Below are 21,871 nucleotides of genomic sequence, written 5' to 3'. Positions count from 1 at the left end.
CGTCTCACCCTGCGGTCGCTCTCAGACCGACTGTCGTGGTGTGGCGAGCGAGTGTTCAAGCAGCCCTTATTTTACCTAAAAGTGGCCCCAGAGGCAAGAGTAGCTCAATGCTGCGTCACAATGCCTGTGACATTCACTTCCTCCTGTCACATAGGCTTCTTAGGGTCTCACGTCATCACAAGTGGACAGGTGAGTCGGGACAGCAAGGTATTTTGAGACAGACCACATTCACATACTGTTTTTCCAGTATATTATTAAAATTGTTCTATTTCATAATTTGTCATTGTTGTTAGTATCTCACTGTGCCTAATTTATAAATTAAACTTTATCATAGTATATGTGTGTACAGTATATATAGGTTTCAGGCATCGGTAAGGGCATCTTGGGATGTGTCTCCTGCAAATAAGGGAGGGGGAGGGTGTGCTACTGTACCAGAAATAGTTGAAAATAGTTACCACTAAGGAGTGTAGGTTAGGATTTGGGAGGAATTGTTTAAGGGAAAATTCTGGTAGGATTGTGTGGCTTTAAAACACAATGTCCATGCATTTCCTTCAAAGGCAAGAGATTAAATGAGTGGGTGACCTGTCAAAGCAGGGACGTGTTGGCACCCAGCCCAGCCAGCTCCGTTAGGAGCAGGGGGTGGTGGCCTGGAGGAAAAGTGCAGTGGCTAGCTTGCTGGACTGGTCCAAAGTTTCTTCACCCTATTAAGGCGGTGGCCAATCAAGTGGGAGCCTTTAATCGGGCCCTGTCTCATTTGCATACACAATTGCATTCTGTGACCCCTGTCGGGGTGAGGGCTTACCTACTGTTGTTGCAGTGGCTGGGCTGCTCAGACTAAAGGGCACGGTGCTCCCGTTGGCTGTGTGTTCCAGGTCGCCAGCTATCCTCCTGCAACCCTGGCTTTCCCCGTGGGCTTTGGCTGGGGGGCGGCCACTGCAGCTTAGCAAGTGGAAGGTAGGAGAAGCTCCTGCCCTTTTGCAGGGCTGGGATGAGTTATTTCTGCAGGGTTCTGCCTGTCTTGGGCAGAGGGTGGGGCAAGGAGGCAGACAGAATAAAGAAGAGAATTGCAGAACCTCTAACTGTGTAAAAGAAACTGAGTCCCTTTTCACACAGCAGGGGCTCAGGTTCTGTGACCCTTTGCTGAAGCCCCAGGGCAGTGGTGACGAGGGCTGAACACCAAGCTGCTGCGGTGTTTTCCGTCAGTCCAGGCGTCCGCTCAGATGTCTGTTTACATCTGTTCACCGGCTGCTTTGGACATTGGTCCCTGGTTTCCTCAACACATTTGCCCCAGCACCCCTAAAAATAACAAGTTTTCCTATTGGCTGGAAAAATACTGGGTAATTAAAGAGGCTAGCCCTCTAGGAATGAAAATGAGAGAGACAACCAGGAGAGAGGTCAGGCAGATCAGAGAGGGGGTCACAGAGAGGAGTAGAGAGAGAGCTGGGGTGAAGTGAATAGAATCAGGTTCTAGAAACAGCACAGCAGGGCGACAGTGAGGATAGAATCTGGAGTCAGACCCCCTGGACGCGGGGTCTAGCCCTAGTTTATTATTTTTATTCTCACCCAAGTATATATGTTCATTGATTTGAGAGAGAGAAACATCTATCAGTTGCCTCAAACCTGCTGTTGTGCTGTTTACTCTCTATTGCAGCTGAGGAGGCGGGGAGGGGCTTGAGCCCACGTGCCTGCTCTCTTTGTTAACTCACACAGTGAATTCTGCAGGTTTGCTAGTTTCCCCCTCTTACCTATCCTTCTGAGCTGGGTCTGAATCCCAGTTCAGGCACTTACTAGCTGAGTGACTTTGGGCAAATAACTTGTCTGTTTCCTTACTTGTAAAATTAGGGCAATGGTCATGTCTGCTCTTTCTGGAGATTAAACCAGTTAGCCTACGTACCTGGAGCACAAGCATGCCTGGCATATAGCACCCAGTAAACAATAACAGCAACAATATTATTATTAACTCTAGTGCTACTGTAACTATGAGTAACAACAGTATTATTGTTGTTCTTTTTCCTGGCTAGAGTCCCTCCTACTCTGCTGTGACAGGTGAGTTATTGGTCTGCTCTATTTAGTGAAAATGCTCACTTCTGCTTTGGACTGAAAATTAGAACACCTCCTTCGTTGCTCCTTCTCCCAGCAGCTGCTGGGAGAGGTGCTGTTTAAATTCCCTTCCACCTTTGCACAGACCACACGTGCAGGGCATCAACACATGGCTTTGTTAAATCGATGCAGCCTGGGAATCGTTGAGAATCTTTGAACTTTTTGGGCTTCCTTGGCCTCTTGAGAGTCTGAAGAGCCTTTGGGGGTCCCAGACACTCAGCAGAACTGGGGACCGAATATGAATTGTACTGGTTGAAAGGCAGAAATCTAATATTTTGGTGATGTGTGATAATAATGTCTTATAAAACATTACCATGCATCTCTTTCTGTTGATTTTCAAAACACAGTTGGCTGTGTAGGTATCTTTGTTTGCAAAGGTACCCTCTCAGGAGCCCTGAGTGATTAACTAGCAAGCTCCACTACTTCCCCACTCACCTGTATACCCACACCATACCCCTGGAGATATCTGGGCTCCATCGTGTGGAAGAGGAGGCACGGCCAGGGTCTTTGCAGGTGGGGCTGGCTGAAAGGGGCAGGACAGAGTCTTCTGCTGGGTCCCCTAACACACTGACCACCTGGTCGCATGTTTCCCCACACCACTGGTTCTTTCTCCTTCCTGTCCTTGCTCATATCCTTTCTGTCACCACGCAGGTGACTTCCCTGTTTACAGTTTTAAAGGTGAGCTTCACATAATGCTTATTATATAAGAGTCCTGTGTGGGACCTTGACCCTTTTGAAGGAAAGCACAATACAAATCTAATAAGTATTAAACATGTGGTATAAGCAGGAGGAAAATTACATGTTTTAGGTGGGTTGTAGAAGACATTGTAAAACCTGTAAAAATGTATTTATTAGATTAGGAGACGGGGAGAAAGTGCAGAAAATCATCACTTTACAGAAGTGAGTCTCATGCAATATTTCAAAGTACAGAAAAATTCCCATGATTTTTAACCCTTTGCAAAGATGACTCCACCTCTGTTTCTGGCTGGAGGGCATGTGGGGCACAAAACAGCAGGAAGCTCAGTGGCATTTTATTTACTTTCTCCTTGGTAAGCCACGAAGGAGCAACGAAAATGACATTTAGGACCCAATGCTACCGCCCTTGTGAGCTCATGACTCCCAGTGATGTCAGGAACGGCTCCGAAGGGTGAAAATGCTCTGGAGATCCCTGCAAATCCTTAGCAAAGTCTCAACCACCGCGTCAGCACTTCCCGGTGGGATCTGGGCTTGTGGTTCCTAAGGAAGCAAAGCCCTCAGTTTTATGAATGCCGTTATCAACCTCGAAGCCACAGTGGATACCAATCTAATGTTTGGACTTTGATTTAACTTTGACTTTGGCTTTGTGTTGGCAGAAATTGGGGCTGACCTCAAACTTTGGCTATCTATCAGTCTCGGTGTGTCGAAGACGAAATTCTATAGTTAAGAAATTTGGAGGTAATTTTGCACTAAAAAAATGGGAGAAGAAATAGGGCAGCTGAAGTAGTTGGTTTTAGGTCCAGTTTGTGGTGATTCTCTTGAGGCTGTTCCTTCTTTGGTGCCTGTTCAAAACTCAGCTGGCCGCCACAGACCTGAGCCAGAGGCCAATCGCCTGCGCCTGCAGAGGCTGTCTGCGAAGGCCTCATGTTTCTTCAGGCCGCTTCCTGTTTGCTTCTCCCATTCGACCAGTGTTGGCTGTGCATCCTGGCTCCTCTATTCTGCTGAGCCCCTTGGATTTAACATCCCAGTTTGGGACTTGATCCCAGCCTTCTTTTGGCTACCCTTGGTAGACTTCTAGAACAGGGCTCACCTATTCTTTGTCTGAACCGCCTAGGAAAGAAGGAGGGAAAACAGACTACAAGCATGGTGGGTAGGGAAAAAGAAAGAGGAGAGGTCATCATTTTTCCATAAAATTTCTCATAGTCTTGAAGTTGCTATGACAGAGACCACCCTCATTTCTTCCCTCCAGCTTCAAATTTGAGATCCACAAAAAACCTCAAATATTGCCCCCTTTTCTGATTGTACAATGAAATTATATGGCTTCATTGAAAGAGAATGGGCTAAAGCAGGGGTGATATTCGATATTCGTCAACTGATACAATTACCAATCAGATGCCAACTGTAAACCTGCATTGTTTAATGAGAATGGATGTCCTCTGTAAACAGCCGATAGGGGGCAGACTAATGGATCCACTGGCGGAACACCTCTGAATCCTTACCAGTCACCTTCAGTGTGAGAGTTCATGTTGTAATTCTGTTTTAGTTTATCAGACAATTCAGTCCTATTTTCTTTCAGTTATCTAGAAGTTAGTTAGTAAGTGTATCCTACTAGAACTCTATTTTTTTTTTGTTTTCAGCTTAGTTATGGATTCTTTAAAAAAATTACTGCCATATCAATGGAGTTGCGAGAGGGAGAGGAATGAAAAGTGTGTACTCTGTTCCCCATCTTGAACCAGAGGTCCTCATGAGCACGTGAAATATATGGAGGCGCCTCATAAACCACCAAGTATTATTGACAGTTAACAAATGAGTCCCGCCCCCTCTTCTTACCATTAACATCCTCCTCGTCATCCCTACCACGTCCATCCTCTGGATGTGAGATCTGAATGTTCTAGTCCTATGCTTTTAGAAGGGGATAGATAACATGGAATTTCAGACGATATACTGAGAAAAAATGAGATATTCAGACAATCAGAGGAAAGCCACAGTGGAGGAAGCCTGCAATGACCAAGAAAGATGGCATGTCCAGGCATCTGCTTCTAAGGTCAGCTGCTCTAAGCCATCTGCACTTTTCATCCATTTCTTACCTCCCTTAATTCTTGACACGCAGATTCTCCATGGACCAAATGTTCCAGTGTCTCAGCTGGCTTCGAGGGCAGTGCTGCCATCGAGGTATCCACTGCCATCACTATCATCATATGTGGGTTATTTATGGGTGAGGGTCTCCCTGCTGTGTGTTCATTTGCAAAGTTCTAAATACAAACTGGATATTGATTGCATATTCAGAAACAAACAAAATGTTTGTATTATGAAGGTAATTCATGATAATTGTAGGATATTAAAAACATACAAACAAAAAAGAAATAAAATTTAAAATTAGCCAGAGAGTTATTTTCAAATTTTGAGTATGTACTTCTTGTCTTTTTCTATACATTCACAGACTCTCAGGCACATATGCCCTTTTACTTTTTATTTCCCTAATCGGAACACCCCATAAGTGGTCTTCATTTCTTTAACATACTTATAAACATCTCGATAAGCTCTAACATGGCCGCCTCCTTTTTATTCTTCCGGTGCCCATTCTCCCTTACCTGTCTCTCTATAGTTACACGTGGATGTAACCTGAAAAGCTAAATGTGAGTCAATATATTTAACTTTGAAAAGCAAGAAAAAAATCTTTCATTTCTCAGTAATTTGTTTGGAGTGTTGGTTCTATATATTGTCCTACGGATTTGTACATAACTGGTTTAGTTACCATTAATTTCATCAGCTAAGATAGGACATTTGTGTATTTGGATACATAGCAATGTCATACTGGGAAACAAAAGGCGTTACTTCTGCTGGTCCTTCCCGGGTCTGCCCATCTGGTAGGGTTGCTTTCCGGGTAAGTTCACGGATACCCAAGGTTGAGTGATTCTTTAAAAATTGTCAGGCCATCACACAATGCCTAAGCTAGAAACATGGACTCTTGCTAGACTTTTCCTCTTATCCTCTCCTTTATTTAACCAATGCTTTTTTTCTATGTTCTCTAAAACTCTTGATTATATCCCTCTTCATCATTACTATTACTTTTCCTTTAGTTCTGAAACTCACCACTCCATGTATTCTTAGAGTCTGCTTCCCTCCACTCCACTCTGCTCACATCTCTCTGGTGCATTGCTTCTAGCAAGGTCTTATAAAATTCTGACCACATCCACTTTTTGAGAGAGAGAATGAACCTTGAAATGAAACAGACTAGGTTAGAACCCTGACTCCTCTACTTGCCAGTTGTGTGATCCAGGAAGATATCTAAGCTTCACATGCCTCAGTTTCCTCATTTGCAAAATGAGAACTGTAATAGTGACTATCTCAGGGTTGTTGTAAATGTTAAATGTGTTTATGAACATCTAATGCTTGGAGCAGTGCTGGACAAACTGTACATGTTCAACACATTTTAATGATTATTAAAATAATTATTTTCTTGGCATAAAAAAAACCCTCTGTCTTTTACTTCTGACTACATCCCAATTTTATGTCTTGCCTCTTCTCCATCTGTTCTCTGACCAAAACAAATTACATGTGGTCCTTTAAATGTGCTGTGACCTTCAGGTACTGTCACACACGCTGCCCCCTCTGCCTGACTGCACACATGGCTGTTGGCCTGAGCAGGCACCAACAGTGGACAGAGATCCAGGCCTCCTAACTTCCAGGCCGGGCCTTCTCCTGCTCCAGCGCACTGCCTCTTTCACATCCATCCTTCCTGCTACTCTCCTGAGTGTGCTCCTGTGAGCTTGGTAGAGGTACTAGGGGTTGGGGAGTGAGGTGGGGCCACGGGAACCCCCAAAGAAGTGTTCAGTATATGTGAACAATCTATTCTTACCTTAACTATTTGGAAGAACATGGATAATGTGGCTTTTTACCTGAGGCCGTTTGGAGATAACTCCATGCTTCTAAAGATGACTAATATCAGGAAAGGTGCTGATGTGGACATTGTAGCAGAGTGTTGGTGTTTTGGATGTCATGGGTGGTCACCTCGGGCAGCAGCTGGGGCTCTGTTGTTTTCCTTCTGCTGTGCTACATGGGCCTCTGCCTGGAGGGGCCCTAAATCAGCTGAGCAGGTCCCTACTGGCTTTGGCTCTTTCTCAAGGTGCCTGCCCTTCCTTTCATTAGTGTGAATAATCAGAGTGTGATTGTAAAGTATGCCCGGGCCAAACACAAGGACTTTTAAAATTGTCTGCTGTTTCAGATGATCCAGGCCACTGATCTTCCTTCCTTAGCATGGATAATTGAGAGTGGACTGGGCTGAAGAATGTTAAGCAGAACCAATTGACAAAATAAATGAGGTTTTTTAAATCCTTTACATTTTAATAATAGAAAAATCTCCAACCTAGTGTACTACTTTTTTTTTTTTTACATCTAAGAAGCCTATTTTATATTTTGAAACTGTAAATTTGTTTAGTTTTAAGTTGATTCAAAGTAGGAATATGTTTTCTATGATGCAACCATTCACAATGTGTTTCAAATGTATGCTAATTAAAATATGTAATTAATAGAGGTAGGGGAAAATTTTTGAAATATAGACAAGAGTTTGGCCAGTTTCACATTCAATGTCAAATCTTCTCACGTTTCAGCTAGGTTAGCAGGAGAGGGTAGGAGTCACTTCAAATTCTCAAAATTTCTCTCGTTGGTGGAGGCTATAAATCTTTGCTCCTAATGAGCAATCATCATGAGGAGAAGGGCATTTTTTGAATGTATGCTTATGACTAACAGGATTCTGATTCCTGGGAGTATCTGATCTCTTTCACTTCTCATTTTCATCCTCTCATCTTTCTCCATGTGTCTCTGAATGCAGGGGGAACTGTATTTACGTGGCACTTGGCTGGGAATTTAGAGAACATTTTGTCTGAGGACCAATCTTGTAAATAGGAGTAGGTATCACTGAATATCCTTCAGGTGAGCAGTGAGATAAATCACTGTGGGGACTGGCTCGGGAAATTGGAACAGATTGTAAGACACAATGGTGAGTTTGTGGGCAGTTGACTCAGAAACAAGGCTTTTGAAACGTCACCCATTTTTATGGTGGGAATTACCAAGCTAAGGCTTATGACTCTCCCAACACCATGAATAATCATTTAAATACAGGAATTGAGACTTGGGGAAGAAAGTCCCTTATTTACTGTAAAGATAATGACCTTCCTGTGGAGTCAGTGCAGTCCATCCTAGTGCAGCTGTCCATCCTCAGTGCAACGATCCCTGGGGATTGTTGGAAGAGTACCATTTTCTCGTGGTGGTCTATTCCTTCATATATCTTGTAAGTTATTGTCCAGGTCTAGACTGCAGGCACAGGTGGGGATGCACGTGGGCCCCTCCATCTAAGGCTCTTTCACATGGGGAAATGTTACAAAAGGGTATTGTAACCCATGGCCTTGGGCATTGCCTATTGTGTTTGTGTAAAGATCAAGATAAGGGGATGGAGATGATGGGGACTCTAATGTATCCTCTGGGTCCCCACCATGCCAAGAACTTGACAAATGTGGGCACACAATACATTCTTGTCACCCAACTGAGTTGCAGAAGTGAGAACTGGCGGGGGGTGGTTCTCAGCATAGACATTACACAGCTGAAGTCAAAACATCTTCTAGAGTCATTTCAGGACATTCCCTTTGGCTCAAGTAAAAACCGGGTACAACCATACTAAAACTATGATATGGTTGGCTTGCTATCGAGGATGACTTTTCTCTTAATGGGAGAGAAATCATGCCAGATTCAGAAAAGGTCTGACTCTATGTCGCACTGGAAGACCTGGGTTCTCTGGCTTGAGTTAATAATTAAATTAAATGAAAAGTTATTTGAATCGCTACTATGTAGCTCATCCTCATTAGATATTTATTTACTGTGGATAGTAGAGACTGGTGGTATAAAAAGTAAATAAATTGATCATTGGAACTCAATATTCTAGTGAAGTGAGGAAGACTCAGATATAATGTAACAATTCTAACAGTAGACAGACAAAATGCTGCTGGAGAATAGGTGGGAGGGGTGAGGAGACAAGAAGAACATCAGGGGGATCTTATGGGCATCAAAGCGGGGCTTTGAAGAAGTGTGTTTTGTTTTCTTCCCAAAGAAAGACATAAGGAAGGGCGCATAAGCAGAGGAGACTTTTGAGCCAAGGCACAAAAGCATGAATATTTATGTTGTATTTGCAGAATGATATGGCTACCTCCAGGGAAATGATTTAGAATTCTATACTTTAAAATATATTAGATTCACCTGGAGTTCTTGTTCAAGTATAGATTTGAGGGGCATCATACGAAGCTATGTAATAGCAGTATTTACAGATGGGACCTGGGAATTTACATTTTTTTACGAGTGCTCTGCGTGGTTGTGGAGTAGATGGCTCTTGCTCTGAGAAGGCTTGCCACAGGCCATGTTTTCTGACGGCAGGGTGACTGGCAGGGTCTAAAGCTGGGAAGATACAATAGCTTCAGGTTGTGATGTACGTAAGGTACCAGGCTAAGGAGATGGTATTAGGACATGCGCAATAGGGTCTTGATAGCCATGACATATTCTTAAGCAAAGAGAATAATATGATCAGGTCTGCATATTAGAGTTTGCCTGCAGAGTGGAGGATGCACTGAAGGATGGAGACCAGGAGGCTAGGGAACCATCCTCAGGCAATTGCAATAGGTGAGGTGCACAAAGATGAAGGTCAGCACCTGGGTGGAAAAATAAAAACATAAAGAAACATCACTGACATCACTGAGGAAGAACCAGGATGTGTTCATGAAAGCAATGGATGTGAAGAAAATAGGAGGAAGACTAAGGTGACTCTTGTGATCATAATTTAGGTAGCTGGCTGGCTGACGGTGCTATGAGCAGGCATAAAATACCCTGGAGACAAAGCAGTTATGGAGTTTGTGTGGTTAGGTTGTCTGGTTTGCGGCTCCCTTAGGGTATTTAAGTGGAAATGCTTGGGAGGTGACTGGAAATTTACATCTCCATTTCTGCATGGATTTGCTGGTAGTCACGTTTCCAGCTGAGAGTTGAAGTGATAAAGGAAGACAATAGTTGAACTAGGGTCCTAGAGGGATATGGAAAGAGGAGCAAAAGTTGCAAATTATGGGTTAAATGCTGCAAAGAACTGAAAGGCTCAGAAGGAACCTACATGAAACCAACATTCTTTTAGGATGTTGAAATGACTAGAAAGAACTTTAGAAACCTTTCAGTCCAATGATTTGAAGACCTTTCTTTAATGTGGCAGACCTAGGTTTTCAAGGAAAATGTAACTCAGATCTCTAACAAAACAGATGCAAATGGAGCTTCTGTGGTTGGAGGGGAGGGCAGGAGAACTTGTGCCTACTCGCCCAGCATTTCCCTCTCTATAGCTTTTTCCCCATGTGGCAATTCTTGTGTCCTCTCCAGGGAACATGGTTTCACAGCACTGACACGCATTCCTTATGTTATAGAGGCAAAGAGATGGATTGACCCGATCAACGTCACATAACTTATTAGTGACAGAGGGGGAACACAGGCTTCCAAGAAACAAAGCAGCAAAAGGCAGTATGGAACCCACAGCCAAAATGAGTGGGGCGGAAAATACAGGCTTCCCAAGGAGGGGTTAATTCTGAGTAGTGCCATCCAGGGAAAGAGTCGCAGGGTGCTCAATTTTAGGGGCAACGAGAAAATTTAGGGATTCAGTTTCTGGTCCATGTAAAAGTCAGAGCTGAAGGTTTGGGCTAGGCTGGGGAAAGAGAGTCTTTCCAACTTCTAGAAAGTGGAGGCAGTTGTCACATGTATTATATCCCAATTATTGCTCAGACCCCATCCAAATTCCAGAAGGGGCGCTTTAGAGATGGGGTAAGTCGAAGAGTCAGAGCGAAGGACATTGTAGCTTTCCTTTCCATGCAGGAGAGACTTGTGGAGAGGCGACTTGTTTGGGAGGCAATGTCTTGGTAACTTGTCTTAAAGTTATATTAGCAAAGCAAGCATATTCTTATTAGAATGAATATTTATTTAAGAAAGCTGCTTTTTGGGGGGAGGTTGTTGATGGAACACCCCTCTACACTGCCAGTGGGCATATAGGAGAAAACTATGGGTAGCTAGTAGTCAGTCTTTAATAGGAAAGGTCTGGAAAACTCTGTATTTAGGGGGTTGTTTTGAGACATCTGCAGAAATCTGCCAAGACTGAAGACGGACCTGGTGATTCTTTGGGGACCTTGAGGAAAGTCAATTCATTTATGCTTCAGAGGAACCTCAAATTGTTCTAAATGGCATTTGCTGTTATCAAAGAGTTCTGCTCTTGAATTAGCAAGCTGCTGCAAGTTCCAAGCTGATGTTCTTTCTTAGAAAGATGCTTATGGGATATAAATCTTTTTAAGTGCATTTCATTGTACCAATTGTTTTGTTTAGAAAGAAGGCCCATTAGGTTGTTATTAAGTGGGCTATTTAATAGTGTCAATAAATTCTAAAATTGGAGGCTAGGTATTGTTATTTGGGATGTTTTAATGGTTCCGATTGTCTAAGTTCCTTGGCTTTGTCTTGTTTGACCTTTGTTTGTTTTAAAGGCTTGGAAAATTCCCCCAACTACACAAAATTTATGTAGTGACTCTTCATATATATGATACAAATATGGAAAATATTTGAATAAGTTAACTAACGGTATTTGAAAGATTGGACCAAACTGAAATAAGAAAAGTGAAATAGATAATTGCAAATTTTAGAGGAATCAAAAAGTTTAAATAAAAATTTATTTTTTTTAAAAAGCTTACCTTATGATATTTATTATTTTAAATATAATTATAACCATGTAATAATGATTCAGAAAAAAAGACTGGAAGATTAGGTTGTAATATATTAATACAGAGCAGTAATATCATCTAGTAGTTCTAGCACCCATGAACAACTGCTGTCTTAGGAAAAACAAGACTTCTAATATTTGACTTTCACAAGCAACTGATTTGATTTTTTTACTTAACCTCTTTATTTAACATCTCTTTATTTAATCTCTTTATTTAAGTGCCTTCTTTATTTAAAAGAGGGACTTACTTCCCTCTACCTTTATTGGGAGTAACACATAGAGTCATTTAAACAATGTCTTAGCAGAGGTCCTGGAATTTTTTTAAAGAACTCAATAATTGTTAGTCCTTATTATCAGCATCCTCACCACCATCGCTGTCACCACCACCATCGTCATCACTGTCATCACCATCATCACCATCAGGTGGTGTGTCTGTCTGGGACCATGCCAGGAGGAACCCATGCCAGCACGATGTTGGACATGCATGTGTATCAGGGGAAATGCCATGAAGAAACTGGAGCAGGAGCCAGGAGAGGCTGGGATGCACTATGACAAGTGAATGAGAGAGGAAAGGGGAAAAGGAAGTTTGAGTGGAGCATTCAGACTGAGGCACAGTGCAAAGGAAAGTTCACAAGGGCTTTGGGGAATCCTTGATCCAAAGGCACCTGTCAGAAGAGTCACAACTTCCTGGGACCAGTTTGTCATAGCAGCTTCGCCATGCTGGGCATTGGCTGGGATCAGCCCGGGAAGTGTGGCCCCGTGCACACCCTGGCACCGTCACCATTGCTGAGCTCTGCAGCTGGGGCCCTCCGCCAGTTACGCAACTCAGGGTTGGGGGTTTGCGACGTGTGTTCCTAAGTCTGTCACAGTGGTGAGCGATTTTAAAATATCTTCCCATTTTTCAGTATTGTATTAATTTTCTATATTTACCCTGCATCCTGTCAATATTTGGGAGAAGAAGTAAAATAAAGAATTCAAGCTATATTCTCTTGCTTGGACAAGCTGAACCGTTTGAGACTGGCCCACATTTCACAGCGATTCCCCACTCGTCACTTGGCTTAAATATGTTGCCCCGCTGTTACAGCTGTGAGAAGTTTCCTTTTTCTGATCCAACTTTCATTTCTATTTAGAAAATTGATTTGATTAAAGAGTAAAAGTTTAAGTGTTTGTAACAGGATTCAATTAAAATAGGTCATTCTTGGGGCTCTGAAAATGGTAACTGGCCTTGGGCAAATTGGAACAAAAGTGATAAAATTCAATTGGGTGCATCACCAACATTTAACATCTTTAAGGAGGACGGTTTGCCTAATAGATTCAATTTAGAAATATTTAGTGTAGGTCATCAGCATAAGCAGCCAAAAAATGTGCTTGTTTGTTTGTTTCCCCCTTTAGTTATAGCCAAGATCACGGCACCTGCACTCTAATCTACAAAATAAACAATTTGTGGTGGGACCTTGGAGAAAGTCAATTAGTTCCTGTGACTTTACCAGTAGGTTAAAAAGGAGATTGCAATATTGGTGAATACTGTACTTAGAGATGTTTGCATAAATGATGCTTTGCCATTGTAAAGTATTATTGAAAATTTATGGTCTACCAGACTGAGCCAAATGGCCCAGAGGAAAAAAAATACAGTCAGATTTATGTAAACCTTGCTCAGTGTCCCAGATACTTCAGGATGGGTGCTCTATATATGAGTGAAGATACAAATTCTATAAACATTATTTTAAATTTCGAAGGTACATCAATATTATCTGGGGTGTTAGCCAACCTGTGGCAACCTGTGTGCCTGACCTATGGCCTTCAAATGAAATGTCTGCCTCCAGGCAACTATTTCAATCTTATAAATATTTTTAAAGCCAATGGCATTGACAGCAAGTAATGTTTTCTTTGAGTTTGGTGTCTGCAAATAAATGCAAATTGTGTCTTTATCTAAAACCTCCAAGATGTTGTCTCTCATCCACAGGGTTGCTCTGAGAATTCCCAGACTGAGATTGTGTATCTTATGCTTTTCCTTCCCTATTTTTTTTTAAAAAGTGTTTTGCTCACTGTCTGCGCAGTAGTTTTCTATCACTATATTGTGAGAAAGCTGAGCCTCAAAGAAATAATTTAAAAAAACAATAAAACATTAGCTGGAAACAGCACCCAAGGACTTAACGGATCTTACCGAACCTCACCATGCAGATGTATTGGGATGTGAATAGCGGGTAGGAGATGGGAGGCACAGAAGCAATTCATTGGGATCGGGTCAATGCTTAACCCAAATGGGTTCGGCAGGAGAATTCGTGAAACGTGAAGTGGACCAGGAGAAACTTGCTGTGACATTTCAGATTCCCCCACCTCTTCTAATGGACCATTTCAAGTATGAGGAAATGTAGATCGCATACAGATAGGTGAGACCCATCAGGACCTCATGTAGACCTGTCTGTGGGGCGTGGAGGGTTCTGCTCTCCTCACGCTGGACTATGACTCAGCAATACCTCAGGCTGGGCTTTTAATGTCTGTGATACATTGATTCTGAACAGCATTTTTCTGAAAGACAAAGACCATAGCAGAGTGGCCTTGGGACATAGCCTATCATTAAATGCATTTGGATATATTGTACAGATCTAAATATACCTGAGCAAGTCTCAGAAGGCATTTGAAAATATAAAAATTATGTATAGGAAAAGCTTGCTATCATGGGAATGAAAACAATAATACTGCCTTGGATGGTGTGGCTCAGTGGATTGAGTGCGGGCCTGTGAACCAAAGGGTCGTGGGTTCAATTCCCAGTGAGGTCACAGGTCTGATGCAGTCCAGGTCCCCAGTTGGGGGCATGTGAGAGGCAATCACACATCGATGTTTCTCTCCCTCTCTTTCTCCCTCCCTTCCTCTCTCTCTAAAAATAAATAAATAAATAAATCTTTTTTAAAAAAGAATAATACTAATAGCAATGAGCGCTGCCTTTTTGAACAACTATTTGCCACCATGCCAGACATTTCACCCATTTCCTACATAATTACTCCATTTTTACAGATGAGAACACAGATTCAAAATGTGAAGTTGTCCAGGGTGACTTACTAGGTGGGAGTTCTAGTCATTTTTTTAGTTACAGAAAAAAGCAAAACCCCACATCCCTGATTAGGCAGATTGTCAGGGATCAGTTGGTGGGTTCAGAATTCTGTAGGTGCGAATATCTGGATATGACCCACCGCTCTTTGGGTCAAGTTCTCCAGGTCTAATGCACCCCTAGATGGTCTAACTTCTCTTGGGAAATGGGGACAATGATTCAGACCCTAGAGCCACGTCTCAGGATCTGCAACACGTGGGATCCCTAAACACGGTGGGGAGGATAACAGAAAGATCCACTGACTCTGAAGCCTGTGATTTTCATTTGTCAAAGGAGGATGTCTTTAGCCCATTTTCACAAATGCCAAGTTTAGAGAGGCATTCTAGGAAACACATCAAAATGGAATTCATTAAAGTAAAACATTTGAATTTTACTGACAAGTAGAATTGATTTACCTGGCCCAATTCATAGAATAGATTTAGGGAGCTCATGTTTTGCCTTAGTTACGTTGTACGATAAAAATCTGTGAGTTTTGGTTGATAAGATAAAAATGAAAGTCAAATTAGCGTTTATAAAATGCTTGGGTTGATTTGCCTCTGGAACCGGGCCACGCAAATTTCCAGGAGTTGGGGAGTTTTGGAGTATTCTAGGTCTCACATAATGTCACTGGGAAGTCATAGATTAACCGCATAGAACTCTGTAATTTTCCTGTAATGGGGGAGGAAAGAGTTAAAGGATTTAAATATTGCAGAGGGTGTTTCTCCTGGGCAATAGCAGCCTGAAGGCAGGGCGTCTTTTGCACTTTAAGCACTGACGTTTGATCTCTTGTCCTATAGTTATCACAGAAAATTATTAGTGTTACCTTTAAAGGGAAACAGACAAAAGGCCACAGAGAAAAGTACTTGCCCCTGGGGGACAGCTTTGACAGGGCGTTTTGTCCAGGGGCCATTTGTTCCCCTGCTCCAGGTGCAGCCAGAGTGACTGCTGAATGCTGGCCTCAGGGGAACCTCGGCCTTGTGTGTGGCCAGCTCTTCCCGGGCCCACGCAACAGGTCTGGGAGGTCCCTGGCCTGGAGAGCCAGTGCAGTTGGCTGGTCCAGAAAAGAGAGCTAGGGCTGTAGTCCTCAGGGAGGCCAGGAAGACCAAGTGCATTTCTAAAAGGACTAGCTCCTCTCAGCTCTCTTCTTAGGGGAGACAGTACAGCTTGGAGGAGTAGATACAAAACCTGTTTATCACCAACAATACTCTGCACTGCCTCCTAGCGAGTCCATTCTAAATGCATGGACTCTGGCAGTGCTTCCAGTAACGTTTCTGTACAACTCTGCCAAGAAGGATAAGCCAGGTATTACTATCATTTTCATTTTGCAAATGAAGGAACTGAGGAACACAGAGGTCGAGTGAATTTCTGAAGGTCACAGATACAGTCAGGTGGAGAGAGAAGTTACCATGTAGAAAGGGCCATATGACGACATAGTTAGGAAGAGCACAGGCCCAGTTCGGTTGCAACAGCTTACAATGTTAGCTTCTTCAGTTACCAGTGCTATGAGTTTTCCCAAACCCTTAAACTCAAGGAGAACTCAGATTCCTTTATATAGATATGAGGGCGATATCAACAGGAATAAAATGTGAGATGGGGCTCAGAACATGGTACCCCCCAATAAGGCACCTTGGAAGCTGCAGGAGTTTGAGAAAACAGCAGTAACAGGAAGTCACTGTGATCTTCACCCCACCCTTCTCCCTCACAATAGGCGATAAAACACTCATGTGAGAGGTGCCTTCTGTATCCCGGAAGGAAAGGAACATTCTTAGCTCTGAAACGCAGAGGCACTGAGAAGAATCTCGACAAACAGGCCTTACTAAATGTCCTCCCAGTTAACTACATTACCTCGTGCTCCCTGCCCTGTCTTATTCCTCCGTGACTGCACACTCTTCATCACCCCTGGCAGAAAGTGCACAGGTCTATTTCTTTGAGTCTTCATTCCCTGATATTAAATACATTTGAATGCTTTTCTCCTGTTACTCTGTCTTTGTTAGTTTAATCTGCAGACCCCGCCAGGAACTGTAAGAGGGTCAAGGAAAACTTTTTCCCCCCCTACACGTGTAAAGTGCTTATAAGGGCTTAGTCGATGACAGCTATTATTACTATCATGATGCCTTTTCCAGTATATGGTTCCATCCTTTTAAATGGGGCTCAAAGGAGCATAGTGGCAATCAGAAGCTGAAGGTCACTTCGATTCACACCATGTTCTGATGGATGGAAAGAATAGGAGAGGTTCTCATTCAAAGATCGAGGAGAGTGTCTTTCACTTGGGAAAGGGATCCCGGCCATTAATGGCTGCATGCAAAGAGACTAATTGAAAGATAGAAGTAACTGCAGCAGAATAACAAAGGCAAAAGTCATAGGCCAAAAAGCCACAGACGTTAAATAGGACTGAAGTCCATGCAGAGGGATGCTGAGAAGTCTTTGCAGCTGAAGATACCACGGTTGTCAGAAAACAGAAGACACAAGTACAGGGTTGGTGTCCAGGAGGTTGAGTCCCAGAACCAAGATTGAAATATTTCCTCTCACTCTTCAGTCCTAAAAGGACTGATCACCTCTCTGAATTGTTAAATCCGTATTTAAGTGATAGTCACATTCTGCTGTATTAGGACCATGCAGTACACAAGTAGAACACTGTTTCTGTCTACCTTTTACTTAGTGGGGTCAGCTCTCCCCTGTCCTGTAGGAGAAAACACTGCGGAGCTGTTACTCCAGTGGCCTTAAGTCTTACTGTGTACTGGATATTTTCTATTTGCCCATCCAGGCCCACTCTCCGCTTTTCCCTGCTCTTGGCACCGGGCAGCCAGCCTATGTGGGTGGCATTGTCCTTTGGCTTCGGTTTGGACTTGATCAATGGGAAGCATTAGCCGGAGATAGTACAGTTGGGTGGGAGGGGAGAGAAGCCAAAGTATTTGTTCTTCTGGTTCCTTCCCTGCTGGACTGCAGTGGTTTGGCTGTGTCCCCCCATGAAGGACTCCTCTCCCACCAGGCAGCTCCCAGCAAGCCACCGCTGGCTGTAGGTTTTGGAAAGATTCCGCTCCTAGCCCCTTTGCGGGCACTAATGGCTTCCTGTTGCTGCGAGCCCCGAGGTCCTGCATCATCCCTTGTTGCCACCTCCAAACCCTCCTTATACCATTGTAAACAGTCCTTTTATGAAAGTCTCTTCGGTTCCCCAGTGCGCGTGCCATCTGTTCCCAGCTGGGACCCTGGCTGACACATATGGCTTCTTCTAGTTGCAAAGCACAGTCTCATTTTTGGTATTCAGAGTAATTAATCTATGAAATAGTTAAACTCCAACTCTGATCTAAACTCCAAAAAGGGTTGAGCCTCTTTCTTAGATCTATTGACAGAGAGGGTGTGGGCCACCCTCTTTCTTTCCCCGCTTTTCTTTTTTCCACTTGTTTGCCAAGGCTTCTGACCTGGTTGAAACTAGTTCCCCTGGCTGCAGGTGAGGGAATAAAAAGTTCTTAGAGTAGTTTTGTTACCAAACAGACTCGGGGTTCTGCTGCCAGCTACTGCCAGCCACCACCACCCTCTAGGTAAAAATTCCAGAGGCGTAATGCTTTCCAGTTCCATCCACGCTGTTGCAAAGGGTATAAGCTCCTTCTTTCTCTCTGCTGCATAAAATTCCATTGTGTAAATATACCATATGATCTCACCTTTAACTGGAACATAATCAACAGAAGAAAAAAGCAAACAAAATATAACCAGAGACATTGAAGTTAAGAACAATCTAACAATAGCCAGGGGGGAGTGGGGAGGGGACAGTAGGGAAAGGGGATTACAGGAACTACTATAAAGGACACATGGACAAAATCAAGGGGGAGGGTGGAGGTGGGGGAGGGAGGGGGAGAAAAGGCGTACAACTGTATTTGAATAACAATAAAAATTTAAAAAAAAATTCCAGAGGCAAAGGTTTGGTGATAAATGAAAGTCTTTATTTAAAAGCAGTTACTGAAGTGAATCAAGTCACAGCTTTAATCACTTAAGCCTATCAGGGCTAAACTCTTAACACCTGAGTTCTAGCTTTTCCCTGTTTTTAGTTATCTTGCTTCTATAGGGTTAGTTTACAAACTAAAAATAACATAATATACAAAAACCACACAATTTTGGAAGAAGGGCAGGTTTCTGTCTCAGAGCCTGTTCCCCCTAGAACACCCAAAGAATAAACCTGCTACTCTGCCAGGCCAGCCTGATGCTGCCCGTGCCCGGAGTTCCTTTCCGTACTAAATACTGTCCGTTGGGAAATGCAGGCAGCTGCAGCGTGACCGTCCGGGGGGCGGCGGGGGGGGGGGGGGGGGGGGGGGGAGAGCCTGCGAGGTGGAGCCTAAGCCTGAGCCTGAGCGCCAGCCAGCGAGCCAGCTTTTATTTCCATTGGCTCTGGGGCTTTCAGCTTCTCAGCCAATCCTGTCCTCGTCCTCGACTGACCACAACTGTATCTGCAAACTCCTCCTAAGGCCCCTCCCTACTTCTCCACGGGGATCTGAGTTATCTTAATCAGATCTCTCTGTATCAGTTTCACAATCGTCTGAGTTTGGCAGATATTTAGAGCTGGTTCTGTTTCGCAGGAACAGGTCTGTGGCTTCTTCGGAGACTCCCCTATTGGCAGGTAGTATCCTACTCCCCTCGAGACTTGTAAAGCTGTCTCCTCCGGCCTATCACTTCCTCTCTGGCTGTGGACCTCACGCTCCGTCTGTGGGGGAAAAGCTCATTTCCAAGCATTTAGCTGCATGAAAGATGTTTGTCTTCAGGTTCATACCTTTTTCTTAAGATAATTTTAATAACACATTCTTCCTAAAAAGTCATTCAGTTTTTATTTTCTATTTATGCCACGCTTTAGTTAGAATTAAAAAAAAATCAAGTGGTTAGATTGGCTTCTTGTTAATCTCCCTTCTTGCTTCTCACCTCTCCTTCCTTCTGTCCTTTCCTCTTTGTTTAATCATCAGAGAATGTAGCCTGCATGAATTCTAATATTTGTGAATACTTCGAGGTGTTTGAAAGTAATTTTCTGATGACGAGTAACAGTCTCTGACTCTCTTTCAGCGGTGTGTGTATCACATGTAGATGGACACATACATACACATGTGTGTGGAGCCATACATCCACACCTGTCCATAAGAGAAAAAACTTTAAAACCATGTTAATCAAATTCTCTCTTTCTTTGCCCGTTTGGGGAGTCTCTCCCTGTGTTAGCGGGGTTTTCAGTCTATCTGCGCATTCAAGGCAGAGTTTTTCCTTGTACATTTTACAACTATGTTGTTAATGCACAAAAGCTCATAATTACTAGAAAGTGTTGGTCAGCTGTCACTTTTATTAATATGAAAATTGTACTTTGCTCCATGTAATGCTTTTTGTTTGTATTCATTTTTATGTAATAATCAATATTACTAAATTGACTATTTTATCAATATTTCCATGATAAAATATTTCCCTCTTTACTTTTGTTTCAACAAGACTATGTAATGGATTTATGATTTTTATGAACACTCGTGTTTTAAGTTTACTCTGCTGTATCATTCTTAGTTATTTTTAATGCAGTAGTTTCATTTTGTTCCCCCACCCTCTTACCTCCGCACCCCCATTACACCCACAGCCTTTCTTCACTCTTGTTTCCATCCCCTACGGTGTTTCCCAGGGCAGGTGCGGCTGGCATCAGTCTGACCGTTTCTGCTTCTGTGTGGCGGCTCTGCACTGGGCAGGACCTCGCTGTTGGCCCTGCCGCTAAGGGTCTGTAGTGCCCCAGTCGTGGGATGAACAAAGCAAACTTGCTCATTTCCGCACCCTCCTTCGGGCATCATACCACTCCTGACCTTGACCCAGAACTTATTAGTTTGGGACTAGGTCTAGTCTCTCTTCTCTTGTGGTTATCTTTATTTTTCTAACTATATATTAAATGTTATCTTAGTGACATATGTGCATAGTTTAAGAACTCAGATAAGTACTGTAAGATCTATGATACCCAATTACAAAGAAAGGTTATTCACTCTATTATTTATTATCCTCAAAGACAAGGCTTTTAAGTCTTTTCACTATCTTTTTCTAGTACTTCTATGTTTCTAAATAGCATGGATATACAGCTACTATTTGATGTTCTAATTGAAGATATAAAATACTGACTTCCCATATGCAAGATGAGATTATAAAAGCCTGCTTACAGCCTTATAGTCACAAAGCAAACTTTCTTTTTTCTCTTTTTCTAGTTTGGTTACTTAACAAATTTTGTTTAAAATCGTCATTCAGTTTTTACGTCACTGTTTTATGTAAATACTGTGCACAACTGAGATACCTAACGATTTTGTTTTGCCTGAGAATTAACACTTGTCTGTTGCTGTTGGCTCCACGCTGTCTGCCAGAAATGTAAATTGCTTCTTGACCTGTTCAAACACATCAGACACTAATCAGTTTCTCCCCCGCCCCCCCCCCCAGGCATTCCTTCTGGAACCCACCCTTCTCCTGAGACACGATAGTGCAATGCGTTTCCATGAAGCTCGGGGGTTTTCTTGTCACTTTGGGGGCTCTTGTCCCCTTTAAAGCATATTCAGGTACAGCGGACTCCTAGATCAGGGTACCTTTGCTCACAACCTCAAGTTTTCACAAATAGTCATGTCTAATACACTTAATGAATGTTAGTGATCAAAATAAATATTTTTGTCTGCAAGCACACCAGGTCAGAACTTACAAAGGTGGTTACTTGAATTTTTAGGCACATTTCATCTTTAAAATAAAGAATGTGCAATAACTTACAAGCATGATATAACTTCTCATATCTCTGTGAGGCAATGAGACAGCAAACACTATTATTGCTATTTTATGTTAAGCACACGACTCAAAGGATTTTAGTCAGCACATACTATTTCCATATACCGGTTCTGCTACTGGAAAGACACAGGTAAATGAGAACCAGTTGGACTGTACCTGGACAGAGCTCCAAGATATTTTAAAAGATAACTCTACTACCTGGTGTCATTTGTATGATGGGCATACCAAGGAGGGCACAATTGTGGTGGAGACTCAGAAAATGCTGCTAAAGAGGTGAGGTGATACTGTTGCTTTGGGGTTTTGAAGAAAAAGTCTACACACACACACGCACACCCACTCACACATTTATTTATTTTTACTTGACGTGATGTACTTTGTGCAGAGGACTGAGGCCTGTTTAGGTCTGCATCTGCTCAAAGGACATATCATGGCAGAAGGGAAAGAGGCATGAC

At 42.9% G+C, this 21,871-nt stretch overlaps 1 pseudogene; it reads left to right on the top strand.

The window, feature by feature from the left end:
* Positions 1 to 850: 850 nt before the first annotated feature.
* LOC128779164 (cytosolic beta-glucosidase-like) overlaps positions 851 to 21,871 on the top strand; it is a 100,043-nt pseudogene continuing 79,022 nt past the window's right edge.

The sequence above is a fragment of the Desmodus rotundus genome, chromosome 4, assembly GCF_022682495.2.
Source record: "Desmodus rotundus isolate HL8 chromosome 4, HLdesRot8A.1, whole genome shotgun sequence".
NCBI lineage: Eukaryota > Metazoa > Chordata > Mammalia > Chiroptera > Phyllostomidae > Desmodus > Desmodus rotundus.
The sequence above is the reverse complement of the archived record's forward strand: the minus strand, read 5'-3'. Positions and strand labels throughout refer to the sequence as shown.